The sequence below is a fragment of the Papio anubis genome, chromosome 15 (genome assembly GCF_008728515.1).
Source record: "Papio anubis isolate 15944 chromosome 15, Panubis1.0, whole genome shotgun sequence".
NCBI classification, from domain to species: domain Eukaryota; kingdom Metazoa; phylum Chordata; class Mammalia; order Primates; family Cercopithecidae; genus Papio; species Papio anubis.
This window is the reverse complement of record NC_044990.1, coordinates 66215647-66238401: the sequence shown is the minus strand read 5'-3', so window position 1 is coordinate 66238401 and position 22755 is coordinate 66215647. Positions and strand designations below refer to the sequence as shown.

Genomic DNA, 22755 nt, shown 5'->3' with positions numbered 1-22755 from the left:
TCTCCTGTGTGCCTGCTGTCAAAGCTAATATTGGGTGAGCAATCTTATTTCCCAGGTGTTGTGTGTCTCAGTTCCCTCTGGCTAGAAAGGGATTCCTTTCCCTTGCTTTCCTCAGTGAGGTGATGCCTCAGCCTCTGCTTCTGAGCTCTGGCTGTCGTGGCTGCAGCTGACCAGCACTGATCCGGCACCCCAGTGAGATGAACCCAGCAATTCCTCAGTTGAAAATGCAGAAATCACCGGTTCTTCTTGTGTCGCTTCGCTGGGCTGGGAGTTGGAGACTGAGCTGTTCCTATTTGGCCATCTTATCCATGTTTCTTAAAAAGAAGTGAAAGAAACATTGAAAATTAAATTATCAGAAATTGAGAAAGAATGATTTCTGAGGAAAGAAACTAGACCTATCACAGCAAATACTTGCACTTCCAAAATTAAAGAAATACAAAACCTCATAAATATAGAATAAAACAAAATTTTACCGAGAAGAATACATTCAACTTGAATTTACATAGTAAATAATATTTCTACAGAGTTGAATAACAATATGGTGTGACATTTTCATATTCAGTGAAAGATTACTTTCTTATGTATTAAAAATTAAAAATTCTCAAAGAAGTGGCAGAAATTATACAACTTATATAAACTTTTAGTATATATGCTACCAAAGTGAGCACAACTTATTTAAACTTTTTAAACGTTTCATATGTATCTGTTTGATGTAGTATTCAGTGTGGCCTTGAATATTCACCAAAAATACAATAAAAATAAGAGATAGAAAGTTTTTAGCATAAATATAGAATAAATAAAACAAAAGAATTGCCTTAAGAAGTACACAAAAATTGAAAAGATTCTTTTTAGATGAAAGTTAAAGAACTATTAAATATGCATCTAAAAATATCAATTTAAAGTCACTATTTTTATTTAAAAAGTATGATCACGTACAGAGAGAAGTCAAAGAGTGATAACGTTAGCTAAATTTAGAGGGCAGCAGCAATACTTCCTAATTTCTGATTTTAAAATTTGAGATGTAAATAATAGTGTATTTTTAAAATATGGAAAACAATCTATAACTATGGTAAAACCAAGCTGTGTAGTTAGTAAATCTTGCTGAAAACAAATGGTAATAAAATGCATAAGCTGAAGTTATAATATTTAGTAAAGATCAAAACAAATGTAGAAAAATGATGCAAGAAAAAAAGAACAGAAGTTATAGCAGATATGAATAAAAACTCTAAAAGAAGGGAAATGATTTAAACTTTAAAAGATGATTCTTTAATATCGTGAAACTGGCCAAACTGCCCAAGGTAATTTATAGATTCAATGCCATCCCCATTAAGCTACCAATGACTTTCTTCACAGAATTGGAAAATACTGATTTAAAGTTCATATGGAACCAAAAAAAAGCCCATATTGCCAAGACAATCCTAAGCCAAAAGAACAAAGCTGGAGGCATCATGCTACCTGCCTTCAAACTATACTACAAGGCTATAGTAACCAAAACAGCATGGTACTGGTACCAAAACAGAGATATAGACCAATGGAACAGAACAGAACAAAACCGTCAGAAATAATACCACACATCTACAGCCATCTGATCTTTGACAAACCTGACAAAAACAAGAAATGGGGAAAGGATTCCCTATTTAATAGATGGTGCTGGGAAAATTGGCTAGCCCTAAGTAGAAAGCTGAAACTGGATCCTTTCCTTACTCCTTATATGAAAATTAGTTCAAGATGGATTAGAGACTTAAATGTTAGACCTAAAACCATAAAAACCCTAGAAGAAAACCTAGGTAATACCATTCAGGACATAGGCATGGGCAACGACTTCATGTCTAAAACACCAAAAGCAACGCAAGGCAAACAAAAGCCAAAATTGACAAATGGGATCTAGTTAAACTAAAGATTTCTGCACAGCAAAGAAACTACCATCAGAGTGAACAGGCAACCCACAGAATGGGGAGAACATTTTGCCATTCCACCATCCGACAAAGGGCTAACATCCAGAACCACAAATAACTCAAACAAATTTAAAGAAAAATACAAACAACCCCATCAAAAGTAGCAAGGATACACCAGATTACTCAAATGAAGACATTTATGCAGCCACTGGTGAGAATATGAAAAAATGCTAACTAATACTGGCCATCAGAGAAAATGCAAATCAAAACCACAATGAGATACCATCTCACACCCAAGTAGAATGGCAATCATTAAAAAGCCAAGAAACAACAGGTGTACTGGAAAAGGATGGAGAATAGAACATTTTTACACTAAGTTGTGGAACTGTAAACTAGTCTTCAACCATTGTGGGAAACAGTGTGGACAATTCTCACGGATCTGTAGGAACTAGAACAATGCATTTGATCCAGCTATCCATTATTATATACCCAAGGGATTATAAATCATGCTGCTATAAAGACACATGCACACATATGTTTATTGTGGCACTATTCACAATAGCAAAGACTTGGAATCAACCCAAATGTCCATCAGTGACAGACTGGATTAAGAAAATGTGGCACATATACACTACGGAATACTATGCAGCCATAAAAAAGGATGAGTTCGTATCCTTTGTAGGGACATGGATGCAGCTGGAAACCATCATTCTCAGCAAACTATCGTAAGAACAGAAAACCAAACACCGCATGTTCTCACTCATAGGTGGGAATTGAACAATGCGATCACTTGGACACAGGAAGGGGAACATCACACACCGGGGCCTATCCAGGGGAGGGGGTAGGGGGGAGGGATAGCATTAGGAGATATGCCTAATGTAAATGACGAGTTAATGGGTGCAGTACACCAAGGCACATGTATACATATGTAACAAACCTGCACATTGTGCACATGTACCCTAGAACTTAAAGTATAATAAAAAATTTAAAAAAAGGATGATTCTTTAAAAAGAAAATTTTTAGTTGTTAAAAACTTACAAAACTACACAGAATCAAGAACAAGGATATGGATGTGGAAGAAGACATTAAACAGTTTGGAGAATAATGTGTATGGGTTTATGAAAATAAAATCTAGATTAAAAATTATAGCAATTGAATGAACATTTTTTTTCTGTTCATTGTTTGCTAGTTTGGGAATAGGAAGAATTGCTTAGCCTTTATTAGTGGCAAAGTTATGCTATTACCTCACCCTGTTCTCCATTCCAGACAACTTTTATTCTTAGAATTTGCTAATACCCTTAATGTAAATATTTTGATAAATCCAGATTGTATTTTGAACTCTAATCAATCTAGTTCTTAACAAATCTCTATTGCTAGAATCAATATTCATGGAAGATTCTAAAATGATGCATAGTCCTTCCATCTGCTGTCAAATTTTAATTTCATTTTTGTTTTAAGTCAAAGCAATAGAGAACAGAGCTCCTTATTTAGGCTTTTTACAGGTGTGTACTTAGCCAACTCTTTTGGTATTATGCCATCATCCTATTTGGAGAGACTTTTTAAGGCAAGGAATTCTGAAACTTCATAATGTCTTTATTTCAAGCATGCCAAGGAGCATATTTTCCTCTATGTAGTAGCATGCAATGTATATGAGAAACTATTTAGACAAAAAAACCTGTGATATTGAGTAATTCATATGTGTAATTAAGCATGTCAAATACTACCTATGCAACAAAAGTGACATATGCTAAATAAGCCTACAAAATACTAGTAAAACTATGCCAAACACATTTCCTAAAAGAAAATTGAATATGACTAGAATTTTCAGTGGTGTTATGCTTAATAAAATCTTAATGTCATAAGTTATTATAAGTTCTTTAATTTGCATTTTTCACTTGGAATTTTATAGGACTGAGTATTTTTATTATGAATAACAATTCCCTTTCTGCTTTGTCTTCTGGGAATCTGATAACCAAAATTCCACTCACCTCAAATAATGATGATTGTATTTGCAGCTTTCAGTTTGTGTTTGGACACTATGACTCTCCTTACATATTTCCTTGCCCTCATTTTTCTACTCTCTTATTTCCTCATTTAATTTTGTGTGGCATGCTTTACTGTACGGCACAGCACATTTTTCAGCATGTCAAAATAGCAATGAAATGGGCTTAAAACAATCAATTAGCAGTATAATTTCACCACCAACCAGTTAGAGAAAAGAAGCTATATCCCCCCCAAGCCAATTCTAAATGATTTTTATAGTTTTATCTCCTATTTTTGTAGTTTTATCTCCTACAATACAAAATAGAATCTAATTGATTTTTTAATGTCTAAAAAGATTTCCTATTATAAAATTCACTGATTTAAGATTGTTCCCCTCTTCTGCTGTTTTCTTTGAAATATACATGGGAGTCCCTACTGAACATGGGGTGCTTTAAAAAAATCTGTGTAATTTATATGCCATATACTTATATTTTGTATTTCTATATTAGTTAATAATACAGATATGGGTATTTTAAAAATCCAAGTCCATGGCCCTCATGGAACTTATTTTCTAAGAAATGAAACAAGAAGTACAGTTGACCCTTGAACCACTAGGCTTGGAACTGTGTGGGTTCACTTACAGTCAAAATGTCCTCTGCCTCTGCCACTCCGGAGACAGAAAGAGCAACTCCTCTTATTCCTCCTCCTCCTCCTCAGCCTAATCAATGTAGAGATGATGAGGATGAAAACCTTTCTGATGATCCACTTCCATTTAATGAATAGTAAATATGTTTTCTCTTCTTTATGATTTTTAATAACATTTTTCTCTAGCTTACCTTATAATAAGAATAGAGCATAACAAACATATCACACACAAAATATGTGTTGATCAACTGTTATCTGTAAGGCTTCCAGTCAACAGTAGGCTACTACTAGCTAAGATTTTTTGTTTTATTGTTTTTTTTTTTTTTTCTTTCTTTCTTTTTGAGACAAAGTCTCGCCCTGTCGCCCAGGCTGGAGTGCAATGGCGCGATCTTGGCTCACTGCAACCTCCACCTCCTGGGTTCAAACGATTCTCCTGCCTCAGCCTCCCGAGTAGCTGGGATTACAGGTGTGCACCACCACGCCCAGCTAACTTTTTGTATCTGTACTAGAGACGGGGTTTCACCATGTTGGACAGGTTGGTCTCAAACTCCTGACCTCATGATCCGCCCGCCTTGGCCTCCCAAAGTGCTGGGATTAAGGCGTGAGCCACCGCACCCAGCCAGTAGTTAAGATTTTAATGAGTCAAAAGTTATTTGCTGATTTTTGACTGCATAAGAGTCAGCACTCCTAACCCGTGAGTCAACTGTATAAAATACAAGGAGGTGTGAGAACGTCTATGTGGGAAGTCTGCTTAGGACTTGGAAAGATTAGGGAAGACTTTTGTAAAAAGTGGTGTGTGTGCTGAATTGTGAAAGATAAAAAACAAAGAAGAGAAAGAGAATTATTAAAGGCCTAGAGAAGGACGTACACTGGCCCAGAGACAGTAAAGAGCAGTGAAAGTTCATGTTTTTTCCTATGGATTCATGTTCTAGGAGCAAGAGATCAAACATGGACAAAGAAAATGGGGCCAGCTGAGAACTTGGTAAACTATCATTAGAAATGTGAACTACATCTTTTAAAGCACTGGGGCTGTGTCTCTGATTTTATTCCCAGTGTGGCATGATTTGAAGTACACCTGAGAAAGATTTCTTTAACTACACAGAGGGGCCGCCTTGCAGAAATGCAAGAGGAAAAGGGTAAAACACTTTAGTGGGCTGCTTCAGTCATCTAAGACAAATCTACTAACAAGTCATTCATAAAATATCCTCATAAAAATTAGTTACCATAGCCAATTTATTAGTAGTAATGACTTAGGAATATCAAGTCTTGAATCTAAGCTAGCTAAGTTTGTCTTAATATTTAGCACAGCTCTGAATTGCACGTAATTTTCTATAATGGTGATGGCAATACTTAGGGGTAATGCCGTAAAACACATATAATCACATATGTAAGAAAAACATTGTTTTCCACCCAGATTAGAAATCCTGAAGGCATAGCTTAGAGTAGATATTCTTAAAAACTGATCAGTAATACAGGGATACCATATAGACGAATTCTTTAGAAATTTACCAAAATTGTCCAAGTGTTCACTTAATGGAATTGGGCCTTCTTCATTGTAGGTTCAAAGTGTTGTAATGTGGGCAAAATAAGAGAAGTGTCCATGCCTTTCTTTGAAAGTAAATGTTTGTAGAATCTCAAGGTTTGGAACAAATATTACCTATGCAACAAAAATGACATCTAAGTAAGCCTATAAAATACTACTAAACAATGCCAAATATATTTCTTTAAAATAAAATTAAATTGACTAGAATTGTAAGTGGTGTTTTGGTTAATAAAATCTCAATGTCATAAGTTATTATTACAAGCTTGTCTTTTGTGTTTTTCACTTGGAATTATACAGGACATATTTGAGTCATCCTGGTGTTTTCCTTGAATTGTCTTATTTTTTATTAAAATACTAAAATAAAAAGAAATAGATATTTCATATTAAGTGTTCTTATATGGCTGTTTTTAGATTGGGATAGATGAAATTTATTTATATTAAAAAGAAAGCGTGTGTAATTTATTTATGTTTGGGAAAATGAGTAAGATTTTGGAAAAATAAAGCTCACAAAGCTTAATTAGCTGCTTCTTTTTATAATCTTTCTGTTGATCAAACTGTCTTTCAATATATGAGTGCTTCTGATGAAAATAGACATATAGATTTAAAATCATTTTTAAAGATGCTAAAGTATAGGTTGTATACCTTCTAAAATACTGTTTGTGCTTCCTGAAATAAATTAGATTAATGTACCTTTAATTCTGAGAATACAAGTATTAACAGAGCACTTCAGCATGCTATATCTGGTCTACATAAGGAGCAAAATGATTTTCACTGACATCCAACTGGTTATTCAACACATACAAATCTGCTGCCTCTAGACTCTGGTAAAGTTTCAGTTCTATAAATGGTCATTAGGGTGTTACGTGAATACAGGCTTTTTAAAAAATGGTGGCCTGAAATTGTTTTTGTAAATAAAGATTATTTCTCAACAGAGAAATCCACTATAGTTGAAATAGGTAATCTCTCTATTATTGGTGAAATTTGATCAGGTATTTTAATGTGAAAAGAAAAACAAAATAATAGAATGCTAATTTTATTTGTTCGTGTAATAGTACCTGCTTTTGGAATCTGGTCAACAAGATAAGAATGCCCTAATCATAAACAATTGTATAGAGAAGCTGATATGCATTTGTAAGATTGCTGCTTCTATTCACCAGCATTTTAAAAATTGTGAGAAAATATTGGTGGTAATATGTTATAATCAAGATTTTGAGCAATTTTGTATGTAACTTGAATATCCAAGACAATGTCACCATAATTTTGTAATAAGTACAGATGCACAATATTAAACATAGAGTTATGCATGTATATGAATATGCATATACTTTTAAATTTTAAATTTGTAAGTTTAACATTAGTACTAAACCTATCATTTATATGGCTTTTCTACCAATTGGACAATGAGCTTCTTAAAGACAGATTGTGTTTTATTTACCTTTATGTTTACTGGACCTGCCTTCTCTTTCTTACAGCAGTTACTCAATGAGTGATTTTTAGAAAACTGCATATTCACGAAACGGTAGTATTTATTTTTTTAATATTTTGGGACACAGATTTAAATGGTTTGGAACCTCATACAGGTTAGATAATATCTGAATGAAAGTGTAATACATTTCAAATAAAACTAGAGAAGTGTCTTATGATTTCCTCCTCCCTACTTTGCCGCACTCTGCCTTCTTTCCCTGAAACATTTTTATCAAATAATCTGCCATATCCTGGTCTCTAAGATACTTTAGCAACTGGGAAAAAAAGTTTTCAGCATACTACCCTGCTCTTGTTCATGTTTTGTTTAGTAATTACTGTACTATTGTATCATGTCTGCATGTTTGTCTCCAAAAATAAAAAGGCAATTTCTTCGAGTATTTCATTAAATTTTGCTCCCCAAAATACTGTACGTATTCTAATATTAGATACATATCAACTATTCCTCAATTTATTGAATCTATGCATATGCAGGTGAAACCTTGAAAATAATGATAAGCTATTTAAAATTTGCAAAGCTAGTATGCATTTACCAATGTACTGCTCCCATTCAATGATAATATATGTATTTGTTGAGAAAATACTGTGCAGGTGTGTTATAATCAAGACTCACAGCCAAATAATTACATCGTGAGAGAATCTGAGGCAACGCCTCCCTTCTCAATGAGACTCTAAGGCAATAAAACTGTGTCCAGTCAAACACAGAGAGGGTCCCAGAACTTTCAAGGCTGAGAGGAATATAAACGGGCATCTGTCATCTCTTCAAAAGAATTGACAGGGAGCTCAATTTAATATCACAGCACTGCATAAATGTTTTCTAAAATGTGTATGCAACAGGATTGGGTGTTTATTTAAAATATACTCATTATTAATATTAAATGAAAATAAAACCCTAATCATTTCAATTAAGAAATACCACGATTTGGAGTGTGTTTTCATCATGTTGTCAACATTTAAAACCTAATTTTCTGTAATAATTTATAATTACTTCGTCTTTCATTCCATCTGGAGGGTAATCAATATAGAAGCATATGAACCAGCTGCTGCCCCAGTCATGGGGCAGCTGCCAAGAGTGACCTGGGCTTCTGTCCAATAGCAGAATCCCCAGAAAACCCTCTAGCTAAAGTAAATTGGTACAAGTGCAAATACAGCTTCCTTTTACCTAGCATTTTCATTTCTTGGGATCTATCAATCTTTGGCTTTCTTGCCTCACTTTTCATACCCATGATTTTACAACCAAACAACTGTTTATTAAGTTTTAAAGTTATATGGCGCTAATACATATAATTACTTCGAGGTTGTAGATATAATGATTTTTGCAAACCCCCTTTGTTGGCTGTCAAAGGCATGCCTAAGAATATAAAAACTCTAATATAAATACAAAATAGAAAGAAAAACAAAACAGCATCTATCAGGGAAAATCCAGTCATGTAAGGCATATTGATCATAGGTGGAAATAATAAAGTGAAGTCTAATAATTTAATTAAATAGAAGATTACGGCCTTTTATCTACTCATATAATAATCACCCCCAAAAGAAAATTATATATATGATTCTATAACTTTATTGTATTTGTTATAAAAATGGCAAGCAGAGACTATTTTTCAGTTAAAAGTTTTAAAATCTAACAAATGTTGACTTTATAATAACAAGCACTTAATACCCATCATGTCAGATACTCTTTGTAGCAATACTGTAGGCAGATTTCTAGTATTTTCTTTTTATAAAGCTATCCATTAGCTTACATTAAATTAGGCAACTTAGTATTTCTGTAGCCTGTTACTCTCATGTTTTCCCACTAAATTACTTTTTATTTTTATTTTTTAAAAATACTAGCTCTTTTTAATGCCTTAATACCATATTTTCTGTGACAAAATTCCAAATAGATTTGCTTAGAAATAAAACAAAACCCACAGGCTTATTAATATCTTTAAGGAATGCTTTGGAAGACGAGTTGTAAAAGCTAATTACTTCCAAAGATGGGCATTTGAGCAACTGTCATTTGTTTCTCACTTTGATTTCTTTTTAATTAATTCCTTATTTTTTAAAGTATTTCCAGGATTTAAAATTATTTTTTATAGTTTGGCTTCAAATCCCTTGTTCTTATTTCCCTTGAGTAATCTGCTTCCCAGTGATAGAACAGTAATGAAAATGGTGTTTGAAAGATTCAGAAAAGTGTTACCTCCTTTCAACATTTTTTCTTTTCCTTAAAACTATGATAAAATATGTTTCTTTTTAACTTGAATCTTCGACTCCAGTTCCAATGGATACTTTACTAAAACTAGGCAGTTCAAGGGAGTATTTACGAACTTTCAAAATCGGCCATATGTTCTATAAAGTAGAATTCTATAATGAGCATAAGTTAGCTTGGCTTTCCTTAGCCCTGGTCCTTCATGATTCTTCCTAGAAAAGCTGATAAATTTTATTTATAAAAATTTTAGTTGAAACTCCGTTCAAATTATATTAAGTACTCTTGTACTTATTAATAAAATATTCCTTCGTTTGGAAGTAATAAGGATGGAGACTTTTTAAATTTTAGATTCCTTTATAAATTTAGTAATAATTATTAAGATTATACTAGGCTTAAGTATTATAAAGTCCATCCTAAACAATCTATAATGTTTGGTGTGTTTCAGGTATCGTACTTGGTTCTTGACTAAGTAAAACACTTTCTTCTTAATTTTATGATTATACATATTTTTGTACCTCTTCCTGCCTCTCTCTCTTCCCCAAAATTCCTCTTGAATTGTGTGCCTACTCTTTCCTCTTGGTCTTTAGATTTATCACCCAATCTACCATTAAAAAGGATTGTCTTAGCATATGTTTCATAGTTTTCTCTCTAGTCCCACCTGTGTCTCTAAACTAATCTTACATTTCTAAATGTTTTCTGGGTTTCCAAGTCTGTGGATATTATTCTGAAAGCTTCAATTCAGACTTCTTTGACTCAACCTCATCTTTTCTTCATACCTTCCCCAAATCCTTGTTTTTCTTATCCACGACTTCTTTCTATTAATGACCCTGTTGTTATACGTTGAATTATATATTTAAGTCTTAACTTCCAGTACTTTAGAAAAAAGTACTAAAAAAAAGAGGAGGGGGGAAGCTGTGGCAGATATAATTAGTCAAGATTAAACTGTATTGGAGTAGGGTCGGCCCTTAATTAAATATAACTGGTGTCCTTATGATAAGAGAGAAATTGGGGGCCAGACACAGAGGAAACCCCATCTAAAGAGAGAAAGATACACAGTGAAATAACAGCCCTATGACAAGAGGGACAGAACTTGTAGTAATGCACCTACAAGCCAAGGAATGCCAAGGACTGTCAGCACATGCCAAAGGCTGGAAAAGGCAAGGAAGAATTTTCTCCTACAGGTGTCAGAGGGGCATGGCTCTACTAACCCTGATTTTGGATTTCCAGCCTCCAGGAATTGGGGAGAACATTTTTTTCTTGTTTGTGGACTTTGTTATGGAAGCTAGGGAACTAATACAGCTATCATATCCTGTAACTGAAATCTCAGTCATATTTTACTTAATAGTCGTCCTGACCCTTCACTGTCGATAAAATTCTGAAATCTTTCAATTCTCTTTTGATAATAATGGCAGCAGACTTCACCTATACACGTACTTTGCCCCATCTAATTGAAATAGTAGTAAGTCCTAACATCCTATAATAGGTCCTAAAGTCTAATAATAGGCTTTTTGCTAAGTTAAAAGCTTAGAAGACTGTGGTATATTGATAGTCTCAGTACTCTCCATTTTTCAGTGGTCCCTGATTCCACACTCTTTGCTGTGTAACTTTGTAGTTCCCTTCCATCATGACTTTGGGCTCCACCATCAGGTGTATTTAAAGCCAATAGATGTCCCCCTTCCCGAGTCCAAGTCATCACACACCGGGGCCTATCATGGGGAGGGGGGAGGGGGGAGGGATTACATTGGGAGTTATACCTGATGTAAATGACGAGTTGTTGGGTGCTGACGAGTTGATGGGTGCAGCACAGCAACATGGCACAAGTATACATATGTAACAAACCTGCACGTTATGCACATGTACCCTAGAACTTAAAGTATAATAATAATAAAAAATAAATAAATAAATAAATAAAGCCAATAGAATGCTGGCCGCTGTCATTCAAACAGAGTCTTAAATGAACTTTAATATTGGGACATTACTTTCTAAACTCTCCCTCCACTATCTCTGTGAAAATATGCCTGGTAGCTCATTGGAGAATAAAAGGCATGTGACTCAGTCACCTCCTATTCTAATTTCTGCTGCTAACTTTCAGCATGTGAATGAGTTTAGTAGAAAACAGATAAACTACTCAGCTAAACCAGCCTAAAGTGCTGATCTACATAGTCTTATGTTAAATAAATGCCTATTGTTTTAAGTCACTAAATTTTTGGCTTGTTTACACACACACACACACACACACACACACACACACACTTTGTTATATTATTACTGTGACAATAAATATCAGGATCTACATATTATGCTACGGGAACTATATCTAGCCTCCTCTTTCCTTTTGAAACTTATTATCCATTGCATCAGTTCATTCTTCATATCCTATAGCAACCTCAATTGTTACTAGAAATATGGGTTACAGGCATGTATATGATTAATAACAGAGCATTTATAATAATAAAATTAGATGATATGTGATTTTCCTACTTGGGGCTGGAAGAACCTCTAATTTTATGAAATCCTTAAAAAAAATGAATTATAAATTACTAACATATAAATTTGTATTGTTTTAGAAATCCGTTCTTTAGGATAGACATGCATTCTTGGGACAATAATTTATCAACAAAACTATTATCTTATAAATAAGCCAAGAATATTATAAAAGTCTGTCTTTTTCTGGGAACCAAATTAGAAAACTTGACATCAAGGATAGTGCCAAAAAATACATTTACATTCCATAGTGTGCAAACAACTCTGCCACTATAAGACTAAAACACTAAATTATTTATGAAAGTGTCAATTTCTGTATACAGAAATACCAATTTGGATTACAAATTTATGAGTGTATGATATCTTATTGCAGAGTAAGCACACACTCTAGGGATTAAGAATTCTCAAAGTAACCTATATACACACACACACACACACACACACACACACATATATAATGTCATCAGGTTTTGTCCTTGTTTTTCCAATTTTATAAATAAATGACACCTTCCAATTAAAAATTTCCATTTTTTATGATATACTATTAATAAAAGTTATTTATATAATTTAAAAATGAATATACATGTATATAAAATTCTCAGTTAAACTTCGGATTTTAGCATTTGCACAAAAGACATTTATGTGAAATTTTTGGCTTAGAAATTTATTTTACATGGAATTTATATTTAATTTCTATACTTAGAAATTTTCTTTTATTTTGAACCATTTGATCACTGATTTGGTTGTCTTAATAAGGTATATTTTTGAAGTAGGTTAGCCTTGGGGACTGCCTTTCATAAAAAATATTTTATGAAAATTGACTTTGATAAAGCAATAGAAAATCACACACACATTTTCTTTTAAAAATGTATTTAGCATTTGTAGTTATGCTGACTTTCTACAATTATACATGCATTTATTCATTCTTTAAACAAACATTTTATGAAAATTTACTATAACTTAGTTCCATTGTTTTGTATGGATCAAGAATACCATTGATATATCAAAGTTGATTTATTCAACTTTAATTTTAATAAATCATTGGGGTAATATGCAACTAAATTTCACTAATTTAGTTAATGATGTCACTGTAACTATGTAAACCTTGCTCAGGTACATTTCAATAATGCAAGGAAGAAATGACCTGATCTGTTTGCTTCAATTTGTTTCATTTTATTTTCAAGAGTTAATAAAAAATTTAAATAGCATTCTTGTTTGAAAAAGAGTTCATAGAAGATAAAAAGATGAAGAAACAAAAAATAGATGTATAATTATATACTAGTTACTTACAAATGCTTATAACTTACAATTTCTTTTTAACTATAAGTTTTAGTTATGAATTGTAACTAAGTTATAAATTAGTTACAAATGAGTTTGTACTGATTTATATTATTTTTAAAGAGTTCTTAATTGATCCAACACATTTAATTTCTCTTTAGTTATTAAAACACCAAAAAGCCCAGATATGCATAAAATATGTTATTGAATTTATTACAAATTTATGTATCAAAATATGCACTATCTAAAACTAGTAACAGGATGACTTATTGATATAGGAGGGGAACAGGTAAGTGCTGAGTAGAGAAGAGGTGGGCACCTGGCAAGGGCTCCACCCTGGGGCCTGTGCCACAGGTCTAAGTGAGAACAGGCACTCCTATTTTCACACCCAAATGCTGCATTTTCTGAGACCACTCTGGCCTGCCACATCCCCCATCCTACGCCCATATAAACCCAAGATCTTAGCAGGCACAGACACAAGTGGCTGGATGTTGGAATCAGCAGAACAGTGATGATGGAACAATGCAGTAGAGAAAGTGAGAAGAGGATGGACGTCTGGATGCTGAGGGGAGTTTGACCAAGGGCAGTCAAAGAAGAGTCTAGTCACTGGGCAGCCTGACTCCAGGGGCGACCACCTTTCCACTCCATCCCCTCTCTTCTGACTCCCCATTCATCTCACTGACAGCCACCTCCACCACTCAATAAAACCTTGCACTCATTCTTCCAGCCCGAGTATGATCTGATGCTTTTGGGACACTGGGCAAAATCTCAGGATACAGAAAAGGGTGTTACACTGGCCCCCTGCCCTTGTGATAAGGCAGAGGATCTATTGAGCTGATTAACACAAGCCATCTGCACATGGCAAAGTTGAAAGAGCATACTCTAACACACACCCACTTGGTTTTCAGGAGTTGTAGACACCCTTCCCTAAACACTGCCGGAGGCAGGAACCCAAGAGTTGTTCCCAGAGCCTCTGCATCTGCCTGTCTGCATGCTCGCCCTAGGGATCTGAGCAGTGGGGGCAACAAAGGAGCTAGCCACACCCCCGCTGCATATTCTTCCAGGTGGTTAAGGGAACTCTCCCATTTCATTATGAATGTTTTCCTGTGGAAAAGCTGGATATGGTTATTTTATTCTCATTTTATTTATGTTCAACACAGTGCAATGTTTGTTAAAAATATGATATTTTGGCAGTTTCATCAAATAACAATTACTATATTCAACCATTTAAATTATATTATTTATTTACTCTCTTATTTACCTTTTTAAAAATAAATTTTCTTGTGTATATTTTAGGTTAAAGACATGTTGTAATGAGATACATACAATTAGCAAAATGGTTACTTTAGTGAAACAAATTAACTTATCTATCATCTCATATAATACAGTTACTTTTTTGTGTGCGACAACAGCAACTAAGATCTACTTATTTAACAAAAATTCCCAATATAATGCAATTCAATTAATTAATTCATCCTCATGCTGCATTACAAATCTAGACTAAATGCATTTTAGATATCTGCTACTTTTTATCTTTTTGCCTATATCTAGTCTCCCATTTTCTCCACACCCTTCTTCCCACTGCTCATGGTTACAACTGTTTAATTCTCTATCTGTATACTTGACTTTTTGTGGACTCCACATATAAGTGAGATCATGCAATATTTTTATTTCTATTCTGGCTTATTTCATTTAGCATACTGTCCCCCAGTTCTACACATGTTGTGGTAAATGGCAGGATCTGAATTTTTATGGCTGAATAGCATTCCATTAAGTATAGATACACCACACTTTATTTATCCATTGATTAGTCAATAAATGCTTAGGTTGTTTCTATAAAATGGCTAGTGTGAATAATTCTGCAATAAACATTTGAGCACCAGCATCTTTACAGGATGGTGGTTTAATCTCCTTTCGTTGCATATATAGAAGAGGGATTGGTGAGTTCATGGTAGTTCTATTTTTAATTTTAGGAACCTTCATATTGTTTTCCATAATGACTGTACAATCTACGTTCCCACCAACAGTTACTAGAGTTCCTTTTTTTTCTCTGCACCTTTGCCAATATTTGTTAGCTCTTGTGTTTTTGTTAATAGCCATCCTAAGAGGTGTGAGGTGGTATATCACAGAGATTTCAATTTGCATTTCCCTGATGATTAGTGATGTTGCGCACGTTTTCATATTTCTGTTGGCCATGTATATGAATTGCTTGAAAAAAATGTCTGTTCAGGTCCTTTGTCCATATTTTTAAACACATTATTTGTTTTTCTGCTATCGAGTTGTGTGATTTACTTTTGATGGCACACTTTTATATTTCAAGTAAGTGTGCAGATATAAATTCTGAATTGAATTCTTTAATTTTTATTTATCATTTAATTAAAATGTAACATTTTGTTTCATAGAATATCATTTTACCTAGGCAATACCATTCAGGACATAGGCATGGGCAAAGACTTCATGATAAAAACGACAAAAGCAATTGCAACAAAAGCCAAAATTGACAAATGGGATCTAATTAAACTAAAGAGCTTCTGCATAGCAAAAGAAGCTAGCATCAGAGTGAAGAGGCAACCTAGAGGATGGGAGAAAATTTTTGCAATCTATCCATCTGACAAAGGGCTAATATCCAGAATCTACAAGGAACTTAAACAAATTTACAAGAAAAACAACAACTCCATCAGGGCAAAGGATGTGAACAAACACTTCTCAAAAGAAGACATTTATGTGGCCAAGAAACATAGGAAAAAATGCTCATCATCACTGGTCATTAGAGAAATGCAAATCAAAACCACAATGAGATAGCATCTCACGCCAGATAGAATGGTGATCATTAAAAAGTCAGGAAACAACGGATGCTGGCAAGGATATGGATAAATAGGATCACTTTTACACCGTTGGTGGGAGTGTAGTTCAACCATTGTGGAAGACAGTGTGGCAATTCCTCAAGAATCTAGAACTAGAAATACCATTTGACCCAGCAATGCCATTACTGGGTATATACCCAAAGGATTATAAATTATTCTACTATAAAGATACATGCACACTTACGTTTATTGCAACACTAGTTCCAATGGCAAAGACTTGGAACCAACCCAAATGCCCATCAATGATAGATTGAATAAAGAAAATGTGGCACATATACACCATGGAATACTATGCAGCCATAAAAAAAGGATGACATCATGTCCTTTGCAGGGACATGGATGAAACTGGAAGCCATCATCCTCAGCAAACTAACACAGGAACAGAAAACCAAATAGCACATGTTATCACTTATAAGTGGGAGTTGAACAATGAGCACACATGGACACAGGGAGGGGAACATTGCCCACTGGGGCCTGTCAGGCAGTTGGGGGGCGGGGCAAGGGGAGGGAGAGCATTACAACAAATACCTAATGCATGCAGGGCTTAATCTAGATGATAGGTTGATAGGTGAAGTAAACCACCATGGCACATGTTACGTATACCTATGTAACAAACCTGCACATTCTGCACATGTATCCCAGAAGTAAAATAAAATAAAATAAAATAAAAATTGAAAAAAAAGTATTTTATTTATTTATTTATTTTATTTTTGAGACAGAGACTCAGTCTGTCACCCAGGCTGGAGTGCAGTGCATGATCTCAGCTCACTACAACCTCCACCTCCTGGGTTCAAGGAATTCTCCTTCCTCAGCCTCCCGAGTGGCTGGGACTACAGGTGCACACCATCACACCTGGATAATTTTAGTAGAGACGGGGTTTCACCATGTTGGCCAGGCTGGCTTTGAACTCCTGATATCAAGTGGTCCGCTTACCTTGGCCTCCCAAAGTGCTGTTATTACAGGCGTGAGTCACCACACTCAGCCTATTTTGAATTATCTAAAAACGTAATTCCTTTACAATGTAGGTATTTTGTTTGTAAGTCTTGGTTAAGCCAGGCAGTATACATATTTAATGGGGCTTATCATATATTTCATTCTATGATGATACATACTGCCTTTGTCAAATGAAGCAAGTCAGTAGAATGCAAAGATTCCTTGGATTTCAGATTCAGAAATCTTATTAGAATTTGAATTTTACCTGTGTTGACGTACATCAAACGAGAGAGCCTCTATTCCCTCATATTTTGAAAAGGGATAAATAATGCGTACCCATATGAATTCATTATGGAGCTTAATTGAGATAATACATATGAAAATATGTGTGTAATATTTGCTGTGTAATCCAAGTTTTAATCACCTCCCACACTTTTCATGGCAAAAGAAGCATGCACAGTCTATTCTAATGAAAACCTAAGACGCCTACCTGAAATCTGCTAAAGGAGTGATACAAGCTGCCTGGACTCCATAGAACTGTGTGGAAATTTAGCTTTCAGTCAGGGCCCTGCATTAGTGACATAGACCACCATCCTCTTTTTCTTCATATACACTTCTTGAATTCTCACAATGCATTACTCAATACATCTTTTTACCTTAGATATTTCAGTTATTTAGGGTTATTTTGAGTGGTTTTATGTACTACTTTATTGAAATAAAATCTCTGCAACTCTCTGCAAAAGGAATTTAACATATGATTTGGGAGCTGCCTATCAACAATCTGAACCCCCGATCAAATAATATTTACATTTAACTTAGGAGAGTTCCTGAGTTTTATATATATATATATATACACACACACACACACACATATATATATATTTAATTATTGGGATGAACGAATGATATTGTTAATGTAATTATTCAAATTTGATCATTTAAACCATGCTCCATTTTTATTGTTGGTCTCTTATTTGCCTGGACATTTTCTCATTAATTCTGGGATAAAGTTGTATTAGATCACACAGTATCTATATTTTTCAGACATAGTATTCTTAGCAATGTAGACAAATAGCTGATTATATTTCTGGGCCTTTTAAATCCAAAAGATTCTAATCAAGCAACAGAAAAATCAAACTTACCAGTTTGTATTAGAATGGGGCTAGCAATCAATCTGATAATTTTAATCACATGCAATTATTCTACCTTTATCTGAATATTAATCATTATAACATTTAGTTTCTTGAGATATGTTATTAAAGATACCAATCAAATAGTAGCTATGCTCTCGGTATATGCTTGAAATGCAAATCAGCATTTATGCACTGAAGTTGATGAAGAAAGGAATTTATCTCTCTTCATTTAGTTATTCACACTGAAGAAAAATGCTTGTATGTTAACCTAAAATTGACATATGTATTAACATTAAATTGGTATATATGCTAAGGTTAAGTTTTCCCCACACAGGCCATTTTACCCGTATACCATCAATGATCAATATTCTTCATATGAAATATATTTACTTATTACATATGCATATGTGTATACAGTATATCCTAGATCTTTCGTCATTATATTCATAAAGAAAACTACTTAGTTATATTCAAAAGATACAGAGTATGACGATGTAAAATTTGTGTAAACTACTTAGTTATATTCAAAAGATACAGAGTACGACGATGTAAAATTTGTGTAAACTACTTAGTTATATTCAAAAGATACAGAGTACGACGATGTAAAATTTGTGTATTATTTATGATGAGTATACAATTGTTCTGCATAAGTAAAGATAATATTATCAGGATGTGCCCTCTAAGTATTTTTTCCAAAATTGGGAACTTTTTTTGCTGATCCATTCATATTTTATGGTCTCCCCCAGTGTCATTAAAGGATACATTATTGGTAACTTCTGGAATGGAGCAAACACCGCTATGGCCTGTGCAAGATCAGAATGTGGTTTCATTCATTCATATCAGAATCGTATTAACCAGGCTAACCAAACAAAGGACAGCGTTATCAGGTGAGAAGTCGGAAATAGTAGAGAAGAGGAAAATAGAAAGCCACTGATGTTGAGATCTATTTAATGATAATACAAAATTTAGAGGTGGAATATGCCTTCAAGATCACCTAGTTAAACTGTTTATTTTAATATATTAGAAAAACAGATTTCTCCCACTCAATAAAATATGTAACTTTCTCAAATGTACCCATCTCATAAGGATTAAAGGCAGAGGCAGGGGAAACTAGAACTCAATTGCCTTTATTCATACATTTTTAAAAATTTGCCCTTTTAATATTATTTACTCCTACAGAACGGAGAACAACACAAACATTATTTATTCTACAATAGACTCATTTAAGCCACTCAGATTTTCTAGTTTTAACATCCTTTCTTGGTGATTAAAGAAGAAATGAAATGAAGCAGAGGGGAAGGAATTCTTGATTATGAACCAAAAACAGGCAAAAAGGGGAAGGAGCAGGAATGTGACACAGGAAGAGAACACGCTTTTGGGGCTAGATATGTTTACATATGTTGCTTTACCTAATCCTCACGGCATCAAATAAGGCGGTGTCAATTTCCGACTTTTCAGATTGAGAAGCGGGCAGCTTTTCTCAGGTCACACAATCACAAAAGAATGGATGAGGATTACAACAAATCAGCAGCTGGCTTTGTAGAAGACCTGAGAAGTCGTATCTGCATACGTTATATTTAAATTTCATGTCAGCTCCAAAAGAGAATTTCAATAACTTGCCTAAGGTACCAGAAAAAGTAAGCAAACGATCTTGAATTTAAACTTAGAAGAGCCTAACTACAACTTGTGTCAATGTTCTTCTTCCTGGACCACAACAGTTTTTCTGTTATTTGATACTTTGCTGCTCTCAACATAAATGTCTTTGGATGGTGGCAAAGTTATTGCCCTTATGAGAGGTGTTTTATGAATAATTTTGAAAATACACATAAAAATGTATTTTGAAAACATATATTAATGCTTTCCCTTTGGGTTTATATGAAAACAAAATAAATGGAAAGAAGTTTCATTGAGGTGGCAGTATGTTTTTTAGTCCCCAATATACTGTTGCTCTCAGGACAAAGTAAGGTTTTAAAAGTATGTCCTTGATAGTTTTAAATATTTTAAAAATTAAAATACATTTTAAAATCTTAACTGCATATTGTACTTTAAAGGTTTCTGCTATTTGAAAGATAATGCAGCCTTGTCCTTCAGGAATGTCCTACAAAATGCATTTTCAAAAATTTTCTCTTTTTTCCAAGAACATTATTCACAATTACCTGGCAAACATTGAAGTCTGTCCTTCAGTTGCCATTTAAAACATTAATTTTCATCTTATGAATAAGTCTTTAATGTATTTCACAATTAATTCTGATCTTTACTGCTGTATAGCTTTAAATTTATTTCACTGAATAAATCTTTCATGTATTTTAATTCCAAATTATGGATAAGTATACTGTTGCTTCATTACATTCCACAACATTCCCATTTAAATCCCATATTATTAATCAAGACATCAATTTCCTTACAAGTTCTTAGTAAGTAGAGCATTTCTGTACTGAATGAAGGTATTTACTTCCTGTATATTGTTTTCAAAGATCAATTGTTATTAAATTTGTATTGTAACTGACATGCTGACATATACAAATATTCATATGAAAAATAATTTATCTATAACAGTAAAATAATGTGCTAAAACAATGGACAAAATATGAGTATATGGAGTATCTCACGAATAATAAAAAATAGTGCTAATACAGTTTCTCCTGAAAACTTTTTAAAATGTTAAGTGAAATGTAACTTTTCAAAAGAACTCTAGTCATTTATAGCTGTGGGATTGAATTGTTATATAACTCTATTTTCAGGTACAAAATCATAAAACTATTTTTTTCTGTCTTTTATTTTCATATTTTTAGGTTATTTTGAGCAGGATATTAAGACTGCCACTGTGATTTATTATTTTTTTAATTTTTACTGTGACTAGAGAATTATGTCCTTAAGGTTTTAAGATTCCATATAGTTTTTTAAAAAATTCATCTTTTCTGTGATTAACAATCATAGGTTATTACATCTAACACTTCTTTTTCTTTTCAACTTTCTGAGGTTAAATATTTCAACAATGATTATCAAACAAGCGATATTTCATTTTGATATTTTTGCAAGTTTTCTTCCATTTGCTTTCAAGATTGCATTGTCACGTATTATGACATTTGTCATCTTTCTGTAAAAGGGTCTTCATGAGGAAAAGTGAAAGTCTATGTTTTGAAGCAGGGATAAAGAAGATAGTCCTACATTTATTGAACTATAGGCCATTGACTTGAAGCTCATAAAAATTCCTGAGAAGGACCTGTGGGGAGAGAGAATCAACTCTCTGATGAACATGTAACTGTAAATATTAGAGTTGGATAGTTAAGTGCAGATATTTTGCCTATCATATTTTGCTCCATATCAGCGTTTAAATTCTGGGATCTGAAGTAGGTTCTCTTGTCCTTGATTTTTTTTTAATTCAGCCAGCAGAGACCCTTTCCCTTGGTTGCTAGAGCTTATTTGTATACTCAGAATGTTTTTGTATACCAGTTCAACTACAACTCATTCAGTGAACCAAACCCTATGGGACGGTATTTGAAGTATTGTAAAAATAGTTTTCCACCCAGAATGATTAGAGGCCAGACAGGGGCTTCCATCTTGCCGTGGGTAATACTGTGAGAACTATGCTGGGATGAACTGGGTGTTCTGGGTGATCAGAGCGGCCAACCTGGCTTCCCTGCCTGAAACCACTTGAGAGTGCAGAACTAAGCAGTGTCCGCTTTCATTGACATGGGCACAGAGACACCTCTGCATTCCCCAGTTTTTAATTAAGTATGGTTAACTTTAACCTAAAATTCGACCAGTTTTAAGAATGCAGAGAATTTATAACTTGCACAAAATAGATAATTGGTTGATACCGAGTACATAAATAAACCAACAAATAATTGATGTAAATTGCCATTCCACTGTGTCTAACCAATGTATTAAAATAAATACTAAGAATGTCACATGTAAATTCACTCACTGCAGATACCTTTCTCTATTGTGCCCTTATCTGTCGATACAGAATCTTAAGAAATAAATCAGCAGTAGAGATTTCACTTTGCTTTACTACCAAAACATTCTGCTAGAATATAAAATAAAAATACATTGACTAGGGCCAGGCAGAGTGGCTCACACCTGTAATACCAGAAATTTGCCTGTCCAAGGAGTGTGGATCACCTGAGGTCAGGAGTTTGAAACCAGCCTGGCCAACATGGTGAAACCCCATCTCTACTAAAAATAATAAAAATTAGTCAGGTGTGGTGGTGGATGCCTGTAATCCCAGCTACTCAGGAGGCTGAGGCAGGAGAATCGCTTGAACTCAGAAGGCAGAGGTTGCAGTGAACCAAGACCACACCACTGCACTCCAGCCTGGGCT

General features: G+C 34.0%; 1 long non-coding RNA gene across 1 annotated transcript in view; it reads left to right on the top strand.

Moving 5' to 3' along the window:
- LOC108582933 overlaps positions 1 to 21252 on the top strand; it is a 36375-nt gene extending 15123 nt beyond the window's left edge. The window contains exons 2-3 of the long non-coding RNA XR_001897004.3: positions 19178 to 19318; positions 19890 to 21252. This is a non-coding gene — a long non-coding RNA (uncharacterized LOC108582933). The remainder of the gene's footprint in view (positions 1 to 19177; positions 19319 to 19889) is intronic.
- The last annotated feature ends 1503 nt before the right edge of the window (positions 21253 to 22755 follow it).